Here is a 10,775-nt window from a genome sequence, read left to right as displayed (position 1 = left end):
AAAGAGAGAAACCCGTATTTTAGAGCGTAAATGGAAACAAACTAATTTAGAGGTCTTTAGAATCGCGTGGAAAGACAGTATGTCACGTTATAAAAAGGCCCTAAAAGCGGCCAGGGCTGAGCACCTCCGCAAACTAATAGAAAACAACCAAAACAATCCAAGGTTTCTATTTAACACCGTGGCTAGACTAACAAATAAACAGACGTCACCCGAACAAAATATCCCGTTACAGTTCAGTAGTAATGATTTCATGAACTTCTTCACTGAGAAAATAGAAAGCATCAGAACCACAATTATAAACGTTCAATCTTCAATCGCGCCTTACAATTCAGCTTCAATTATCACCCCGAAAGAACAATTACAGTGCTTTACAACTATAGAACAAAAAGAGTTAAATAAACTTATCACTTCATCTAAAACAACAACATGTTTATTAGATCCTATACCAACTAAACTACTGAAAGAAGTGTTATCTGTAGTGGAAGAGCCTCTCCTCAATATTATTAACTCGTCTTTATCTTTAGGTCATGTTCCAAGAACATTTAAACTGGCAGTTATAAAACCTCTCATTAAGAAACCACAATTAGATCATAATAATCTAGCAAATTATAGACCCATTTCAAATCTTCCATTTATGTCTAAAATATTAGAAAAAGTGGTGTCCGCTCAACTGGGCTCTTTCTTGCAACAAAATGATATCTATGAAAAGTTTCAGTCTGGATTCAGACCGCATCATAGCACTGAAACTGCGCTCGTTAAAATCACAAATGATTTACTTTTAGCTTCTGACCAAGGCTGTATCTCAATACTAGTTTTACTTGATCTTAGTGCTGCGTTCGATACTATAGATCACACAATACTCTTAGATCGACTACAAAATTATACTGGTGTTCAAGGACAAGCACTAAGCTGGTTCAAATCATACCTATCTGACCGCTACCATTTTGTCTATTTAAATGGAGAAAAATCGATCATAACTCCAGTAAACTATGGAGTGCCGCAGGGATCTGTATTAGGCCCTCTGTTATTTTCAATATATATGATGCCACTTGGAAATATTATAAGGAAACATGGAATTAGTTTCCATTGTTATGCTGATGACACTCAAATATATATTTCATCACGGCCGGATGAAAACGCTACATTTTCCAAATTGACAGAGTGTGTTAAAGATATAAAAGATTGGATGACGCGTAATTTTCTTTTATTAAATCCAGACAAGACAGAGGTAATACTTATCGGTTCAAAAAACCGCCCACAAAACCTCGCACAATACAACTTTAACATCATAGGATGTCCTGTTACTTTATCCTCTACAGTAAAAGACCTGGGTGTTATACTCGATTGCAACCTGTCTTTTGAAAATCATATTTCTTATGTTACAAAAACAGCCTTTTTCCACCTTAGAAACATTGCTAAGCTACGTAATATGCTATCAGTTTCTGATGCAGAAAAGTTAGTTCATGCATTCATGACCTCGAGACTGGATTACTGTAATGCTTTATTAGCTGGTTGTCCTGCATCCTCAATAAACAAGCTACAGTTAGTCCAAAATGCCGCCGCTAGAGTTCTTACGAGATCAAGAAAATATGATCATATAACACCGATTTTATCATCACTGCATTGGTTACCTATAAAGTTCCGTATTAATTACAAGGTATTGCTACTGACTTATAAAGCCCTAAACGGCTTAGCTCCAGTCTATTTAACGGATCTTCTATCGCCCTATAATCCATCGCGCTCTTTGAGATCACTAAATTCAAGGCTTTTGGTCATACCTAGGATATCCAGAACCACCAAAGGAGGGAGAGCATTTTCACATTTGGCTCCAAAACTCTGGAATAGTCTTCCTGATACTGTTCGTTGCTCAGACTCGCTCTCTCAGTTTAAAACTAGATTAAAGTCGCATCTCTTCAGCCAGGCATTCATATAATCCTACAGTTCAAACTACAATCCGGCCTCTATCCAATGCCAGAGGAGAACTGGCCCCCGACTGAGCCTGGGTTCTCCCAAGGTTTTTTTTTCTCCATTAAGGCACCTGATGGAGTTTTAGGACACCATTAGGTCACTTGATGGAGTTTTTCGGTTCCTTGCCACTGTTGCCTTTGGCTTGCTCAGTTGGGGATATTTTGGGGATATTTAATTTAATTTTATCAATCAATAAATTCCTATTGAAACAAACTTTGTTGTATTATTTTAATTTAATACTGTGAAGCTGCTTTGATGCAATCTGTATTGTGAAAAGCGCTATACAAATAAACTTGACTTGACTTGACTTGACTATCCAAACAATTTATGTATAATTAATCAACTGTGTGTGTGACAGCTCTGCACAAGTAAATTCAGACAGAGAAAGATACATATTTTATATTATACCCAGGCAATGGACAAATGTCTGCTCAGGTTTTTTTATTATTGCAAATGGAAGGTTACAGACATTAACAGTGAGAAGAAAATAAATAAATAAATAAAACAGAACCGGTGTTCAGAATTAGGTTCAGAACTGGTTCAGAATTAATTAATTTGTCTGCTATTTCTTTGCACAGTAGCTAGGTGTCACTAGTGAGCAATGCTGAATGAAGCTTTAAGTAATGAACCTTTGGCTGAAGCAATGGGCTGTGAGGTCTCAGTGGTCCACTACTTTTACCTGACTCGAACAGAAGCAGGATTGGACACCCAAAACTGTATTGCACGTGTGCTACTGTGGTAAATATATTCATTGCATAGAACAATTTTTTCGCCGCGATGTACAGCCCTGGCCTAGACTATTGATGCACCAAAATTTTTGTCTAAAAAAGATAGAACGGAAGTTATTGTCTTTGGCCCCTCAGACTAGAGCAAAATCCCCAGTGTTAAATGAACACTCCTCAGTGTACATGTGTGTCTACACTACAGGGTGTTAAAAGTAACACTGAAGCGTGTTGAAGTTAATGAGATAATTAAGTTATTAATTAGGTGATGATTGACGAGTATTTAATACAGCTGCTGATAACAAGAAGAATCATTAAAACTAGAAGAACAGAAAAAAAGAGAAACACAAGAACTTCCAGCCACAGCCTTGATGAAATCATCTGAAGATATAAGACGACATTAAATCTCTAAGATCTTAGCAAAGGAGGATAAAACAACTCCACAAACAGCTAGTGATGGCCAAATGAAGTGTTTCGAAGCATTATTGCTTTCTGATACAATTGTGTCGAAATTGGTTCATTACTCGAAGCTTCATTCAGATAGAAATTGCAGCACCATCTCCTGGTGAAGTAAATGTAATGCAACAAAGCTGACAACCATAAAATGCAAGTAGGCTTATATGTTAACGCCCCGTTTATTACGTTTACCGGGGCGATCAAAGCTGAAACAGTGTTAGTGCTTTGAAACTCATTTATGTAGGTGAATTTTACAGATAATGATGAATTTCATGTGTTCACCTTGATAATAAAACATTAAGCATGATGTGTGTGTGTAATTATTTTTTTAGACAAGGACAGCTTAAAAAAAGTTGGCAACCATCACAGAAATTCTAATGGTTTCTATTAAAATACCAATAGGAACCAATGGCTTTTACCATTTAAACCACTACAGAATTCTATTTTGTTGTGTGTTTGGGACATATTCCATTAGGATTTAATGCCACCACCAATAGAACCCAACACATATCAGTAGAGACCCACAGAGACCACTATAATTCCCATTACAACCAATAAAATTCCCATGAAAACCATTAAGGTTTTTTTAGCAAGGCAGTATCATGTGTGAAAGCTTTATCTGGTTTAGCTGTGGGAAGCAGAACTCTATAACTTGTTAACTGGTGGGATTGATATTTTTGTATGTTGAAAAGGATGTTCTTGTGCAACTGGTTGTACTTGTATAATGTAGCAGAGGGTTTTTGAAGTTTCTGTCTTTGATGCATGTTTTTATGTAACAATGTTCATATGTTCTCTAATTAATAATAAAAAAAATGTGGCAGAGGGTGTGCTTTGGGTACATGCAGAAGGCTTAGACAAAGTGTTCATTGAATGGTATGGTTTTTATTCAGAAATATCATTTTGGAAATATTATCACGGTGTTGCCATGGTTTGGCTTCACTTTTATAAGAAATATAGCCGCCAGGTTTCAAACCCATCAACACTGGATTGGGCTGTCAAAGCAGTCTGGTGGTTCACTACAGGAGTGAACCAGTGTGAAGTCATTTTCAGTGACGTAATGATACAAGCTCCGAAGCAGTGGTTTATTGCAAGGACCGTTCGAGTTTGAAGCAAGCTTCGGAGCGTCGGTGTCAGACGTAACATCACTACAAACAGCATTACCAGCTTCACTTTTTACTAACCAGTTTGACTTTATTTCTTTCAGGGGTCAAGATGTTGAAATTTTATTGAAAATAAGTTTAAATTGACGTCACCAGTATTGTGATTAGTTTGCTTTTGTTGGGCAGGTTGACTTGGCTTTTTAACATCAGTTTTTCTCTTGCTGTTTTTTTTTTTTTTGCCAAACACAGTTACAGCAGACAGAGAAAATGTGATCAAGATGGTGTTGGTTACTTGTTGATCATAAAGATAATGTAGTGACCTGGGGTCCGTTCTTCGTATGTCGCTAACTCAGTTAGCTGGATTTGATTGTTGGCGATTTAGCATGATCTTGGATTGTTCTTCGACGCTCATCCTGGACTTGCTGTCATAGCAACAGGTCCGTAAATTTAAACCTGCTCCCGAGCAGTCTTATTTCATGTAGATTAGATTGCGGCTTCGTAGCTGATACGGGAAGTCCTTTAGCATAGCTTGATAGTGTACTTTCTGAGATATATATTTTTTTCTCGTGAGGGTGTCGTTTTCCCCAAAAAACAAAAAGTCATGCCATACAGGGTTCATTTGTTGGAAACGCACATTAATGTTCAACTCGTCGAAGTCGGGCTTTAACAACAGCACAAACTGTGTGCATTGCCCTAAGATTATTTGCGATTGGCTCTTTCCTTTACACTATTGGAGATGCGGGGAACTTTCTGAAAAGAGCTGTCTGTCGTGTAATTCGCAGTTTACCTGGCGCTCAAGAAGTTTTTATGTGGGTTTTTTTTTACCAACTGAGGGACACTGGGCTTTCACTTGACGTTGTTGAGACCATTCTAAGTGCTAGGGCTTCCTCCACTAGAAAGAGTTATGCCAACAAATCTTTGAAAGGTGGTGTGTTGTACATAATGCAGATCCGGTCAACTGCCAGATTGCTTCAGTTTTGCAGGAAAAATTTTCAACAGGCACATCCTCGCAACTCTCAGGGTTTATGTGGCCGCTCTTTCGGCTTGCCATGCCTTGGTTGACGGGGTGCCGCTCAGGAGACATCCTCTGCTCGCTCGCTTCATTCGTAGGGCCAGACGACTGAGGCCTCCTGTAAGAACCAAGATCCCTTCATGGGACTTAGCAATAGTCCTAGAGGGTCTGGTTGAGACTCCTTTTGAACCTCTAGAATCAGCGTCTGACAAACTTCTGACTCTAAAGATGTTTTTTCTTATGGCAATAACTTCTTTAAAAAGAATTGGGGATATGCAGGCTCTGTCGATCTCGCCATCCTGCTTAGACTTTGCCCCAGGAATGGTGAAAGTGATTTTGCATCCTCATCCTGACTACCTGCCTAAGGTGCCTTTCTCGACTGTACATCCTGTCACTCTTGAGACCTTCTGCCCTCCGCCGTTCAGAACGCCAGAACAGGAGAGATCTCACAGACTGTGTCCAGTCCGTGCTCTTCAGGCCTACGTCCACCACACTAGCCAGTAGCGTAAGTCAGAGCAACTATTTGTCTGTTATGGGGCTGCAACCGAGGGGCTGCTGCCACTAAGCTGACCATGTCACATTGGGTCAGGGATGCTAGTGCTCTTGCCTATGAGGCGCGCGGTCAAGTTTCGCCAACGGGTTTAAGGGCTCACTCCACCAGAGGGGTTGCCTCCTCTACTGCTTTGGCAAGGGGTGCCCTCTTACAACTTGTTTGTGATGCGACAGGATGGTCCTCTCCGTACACGTTCATAAGCTTTTATAGTTTGGATGCTCATGACACTCCGGGCTCTCACGTCCTTGAGTCGACATCACAAGCTGTCTGAGGTCTTCTTGCTTATTCATTAGATACCAGTACCTATTAATTAGATACTAGTATCTATTAATTAGATACTAGTATCTAATGAATAAGTAGTATCTAATGAATAAGTACTAGTATCTAATGAATAAGTACTAGTATCTATTGAATAATTACTAGTAGCTAATGAATAAGTACAAGTATATATTTAATAGGTACTAGTATCTATTGACTTACTACCAGTATTTATTGAATAAATACTACTATCTAAAAAATAAGTACTAGTACCTAATGAATAACTACTAGTATCTAATATATACTGTATGTACTAATCACAACTGTAATACATACTAGTCAGAACTGAATAGTTGATATCTGAATGACAGATCCCCATAGAAGTCAATGGCAAAAAGAAAAATGTGTTACTAGTAACAAAAGAATAGTTACTAGTCACTATTGAAATAAGTACTAGTATCTAATGAATAAGTACTGGTATTTATTTAATCAGTACTAGTATCTAATGAATAATACTAGAATATAATAATAAGTACTAGTAACTAATAAATAAGTACTCGTATATAATAAATACGTACTAGTACCAATTGAATAGGCACTAGAATCTAATGAATAAGTACTAGTAACTAATGAATAAGCACTAGTATCTAATACATAAGTACTGGTACCAATATAATAGGCACTAGAATCTAATGAATAGCTACTAGTATCTTTTAAAAAGGTACTAGTATCTAAAGAATAGGCACTAGTACCTAAAGAATAAGCACTAGGGGCTAATACATAAGTATTAAGTATATCTAAAGAATAGGCACTAGTACCTAAAGAAGCAGCACTATGGGCTAATGAACAAGTACTAGTACTTAATGGAATAGATACTATTATCTAAAAAATAAGTACTAGTAGCATGCAAATAGAGACTAGTAGGTTTTAAGGATTACATTTTAAAACGCCATATACACTTAAGTAACCCTGAGCGTTCCTCAGAATGATGTTAATGTTTTTAAGGAACATGATTTCATAAATGATAAATATCCCTGTTCCTTAAAAACATTCACTTCCACATCATTTTGAGGTGTTTTTATTAATAACACTTTCTATTTGATGCAAAAATAAACTGTGTGACAAACAGTTAAACCAGGCCACACTTCTTTGCTTGATGATCTCCCTTAAATGACCAACTCAATAAGATCTACCAACTAATGAAAACACAGTTTCATAAAAATACAAATGCTTGTTGGGACTACTGCATGTATCCCTACATGGAATTCATATTCTAATTAATTAAACATGTTGGTAACACTTTACAATAATAACAGTACATGAATAATCAATACCTGAATTAATAGTTACTTCAACAATTAGTGAAGAAATGAACTAATCATGAGGCAATGCAGAGCTATCTTGACTACAACAGGAGTCATAAGGATTCGTGCCTGAATAACAGCAGCCTTAACTACATGTTAGTACATGTTTGATAGTTATTGCTTTAATTAACATTTAGGAGTAAACTAAATCAATTAGGTTACATGAGAAGGAATAATAAATATTTCGACTTTGAAATAAATGTAAACAATTTATTGTTATACTTTAAACTATTAACATCTGCAGCTTCGTCATAAATATTACTGAAAGGCACAGAAATAGTTTTTCATATTTTCACTGTTCCTCCTTATCAAACATAGAAAACACTAAATCCACTAATCATTTATCTTAAAAGGCCTTAATCTGTTTTGTGATATTCTCTTTGCCATCAAACTCAGCCTACTGTGACTAACAAAGTTCCTGAGGAAACAGTTCCCAAAAAAATAACCAAACAGGAAACATGAACTGAGGTCAGGGGAACGTTTGCTGGGATCAGAAGATCACTCTCCATCCAGACACAGGCCATAATGATACTGTACAGAGCCGTCGCATAGACTGTGCGAACTGTGCAACCGCACAGTGCCTCGCGCCAATTCATGGGTTTCATCAGGTCCCTTTCCACAGGTGTTTAAAATCAAGCACCTAGATTATGAATGCAGACTGCATTGTGCTTGATTAATACACCTGTGGAAAGGGACCTAATGAAATCCATGAATAGGGGGCCTCGCAATCCTGCTGTTTTTCTGTTGTTGTTTTTTTATGGGGTTTTTTTTCCACCACTTTTTAAAACATCTCGCGGCACGAATGTATCTATTCTACAAATTAATAAAACATCTCCAGTTAACTGGCAGGGCATTCATTTCGTTCGTTTTTTTTTTTTAAATAACAGGCGATCTAGCGCTGAAATGTGTTTTTTAAATCAAGTGATCAAAGTGCTCGTTGCAGCTGCGATCAGTGGCGCGGATAGGCCTACAGTGTTTTCTCGTGTGGCTCGCGCACACGCCGCACTGTCTGCATTTGGACGCGCTATTACATAATGCACACAAATGTGTCCCTGTTTGATATACAACCACTGATGAACATAATCGGTTTTGATAAAAAATAAATTAAAAAAACTAACGTTATACGAGAAAAATAAAACCATACGAGAGCGGATTCGAACCCAGAAGTATTTGTGAGTATTTGATAGTAATTTTATGATAAATCATGAGCTGAATTTGTGAATAAATTATGATGTGCCCCTTCAAGTAAAGTCATGACAAAATAATGCATTAACAAGCCATTTTTTGATGTAAGTATATGGTTAGTGGTCCGTGTATCTTTTGGTCATTTGATTTTCATCTTAGAAAGAGAATTTAAAAAATGAAAAAGGATTGTTATTTTAATTATCATCTAATACTCCAGGATCAAACGACAGAAAAAATAAGCCATTTCCCCTTTTTTCCGTTGATGCATGGAAATGAAAGTAAAAAAGAAACTAAAGCAGAAAAAATGCTTTGATTTTGTATTGTTTGAATGGTGAACCACAGAGCCATACATCACAGCAGTTTCAGGACAGCGCCAGGCTTAAGAGTTGCACTATACGCAGTGGCTATCTGTAGTGTAAAATTTGTAAATACATGTTTTTATTTCACGCAGATATAATCAACAGCAGCTATTTCTATGAATGCAACGTGCGGCACAGTCGCTGATTCACGCTGATAATTCGTTCATACTGTGTGGCGGTTTGTCCCATTTCTAGAATGATTATTTATAAGAAAAACATACTCTTCAGATCTGTGGATAAACAATTTCTACAAAATGAAATGATGATGGCAAGGATATTAAACCGAGCTTGGTGTGTCTTTAGTGAAATAAAAACACGTATGCGTTTTAAAACACATACATGTTATTTGTATTTGTAATAATACACTTTACAAATTATACACTACAGATAGCCACTGCGTATAGTGCAAATCTTAAGACTGCATAAACAGCTGGCCTGGAGCTGTCCTGAAACTGCTGTGACGTATGGCTCTGTGGTTCAGCATTAAAAAAAAAAAAAAAAAAATCTAATAATTTCACTTTCATTTTTATGCATCAACGGAAAAAAAGGGGAAACCGCTTGGTTTTCCATCGTTTGATTCTAAAATATTAGATGACAATTAAAATAACGGTCCTTTTTTATTTTTAAAAAATTCTCTAGAAAAGGTTTTTTCTTCTCTATTATAGGCATGGGTTCGACAATGTTTTGGACCAGTTGTAGTTTGTTTATTATGTGTGCAGGGCAACCACCCATTAGAGCATTACAATAATCTAGCATTGAGGTCATGAATGCATGAACTAACTGTTCCGCATTTGTCATTGAAAGCATATGTCGAAATTAAGATATATTTTTAAGATGGAATAATGCGGTTTTACATATGCTAGAAACGTGGCTTTCAAATGAAAGATTGGTGGTATTATACCCGCGTCCAGACCTCTGGAAACTCCATGTATGGTCCTTGGACTAGGTGACCTACCCTAGACGGTAGTTGACACCATAACTCCCGCTAGAGCCCCCTCTAGCAGGCAAACCTGTTCGTTGAGTGGTGTTCTTCTCTCCAGGAGAACTTGCTCGATCAGAGCAGTGCTTACATGCTCACAGCAATGTCTGTGAATATATTGGCAGTAGCAAGTCTCTCTACTTAGTGGTTTAGTGGCAACGGAATGTTTGTGCAAGAATAGATGGCACCGTTATCAATAAGGATGTTAACTAACCAGCCTCCAAGGTTAGATCTTATTTTGATCCGATTTCCGCTTGTGATAACACTTCAAGCGGTTGTCGAGATCACACGCGTGATCATAGGTAACTAAACCTATGCGCGTGAACTCGACAATCGATTACTATGGACTTCGACCGAAAACAGGATGTAAATACAGGTATGTGTGCTGGCTAAAATAACTTCATTTTTATTCATATCTTTCACATCTACTGCAGTCAGATTCCCCGTGTTCACTCTGAAGGAATCACTCGCATTGGCTGTGCACTTGTAATGACACATCAAGGATGTTAAGAGGCTAAAAGCAGGTTTAAAACTGGCCCCATTGAAGTCAACAGGGTGCGAATTTTAAAAAGAGGATAACATGGTGTAGGCAACACCGATTTTTGTCATTGTTCTCTGTATTGACAGCACTCCAAATTTACAAAAAAAAAATGAGCTCAATGTTAAAATTGACCGGAGTTCTCCTTTAAGGGAGTCTCAATCCTCTAATAGTGCAGTAACAGCCGTCATGCAATTTCTACACGTAGTTGATCTCACCCAGTCTGCAAAAACATTTACAGTGAGCTCACAGTCACACACATGACATGGTCTGTCTCTGTA

This window comes from Leuciscus leuciscus (genome assembly GCF_965113295.1).
Source record: "Leuciscus leuciscus genome assembly, chromosome: 5".
Classification (NCBI taxonomy): Eukaryota; Metazoa; Chordata; class Actinopteri; order Cypriniformes; family Leuciscidae; genus Leuciscus; species Leuciscus leuciscus.
This window is presented reverse-complemented; position numbering follows the sequence as displayed.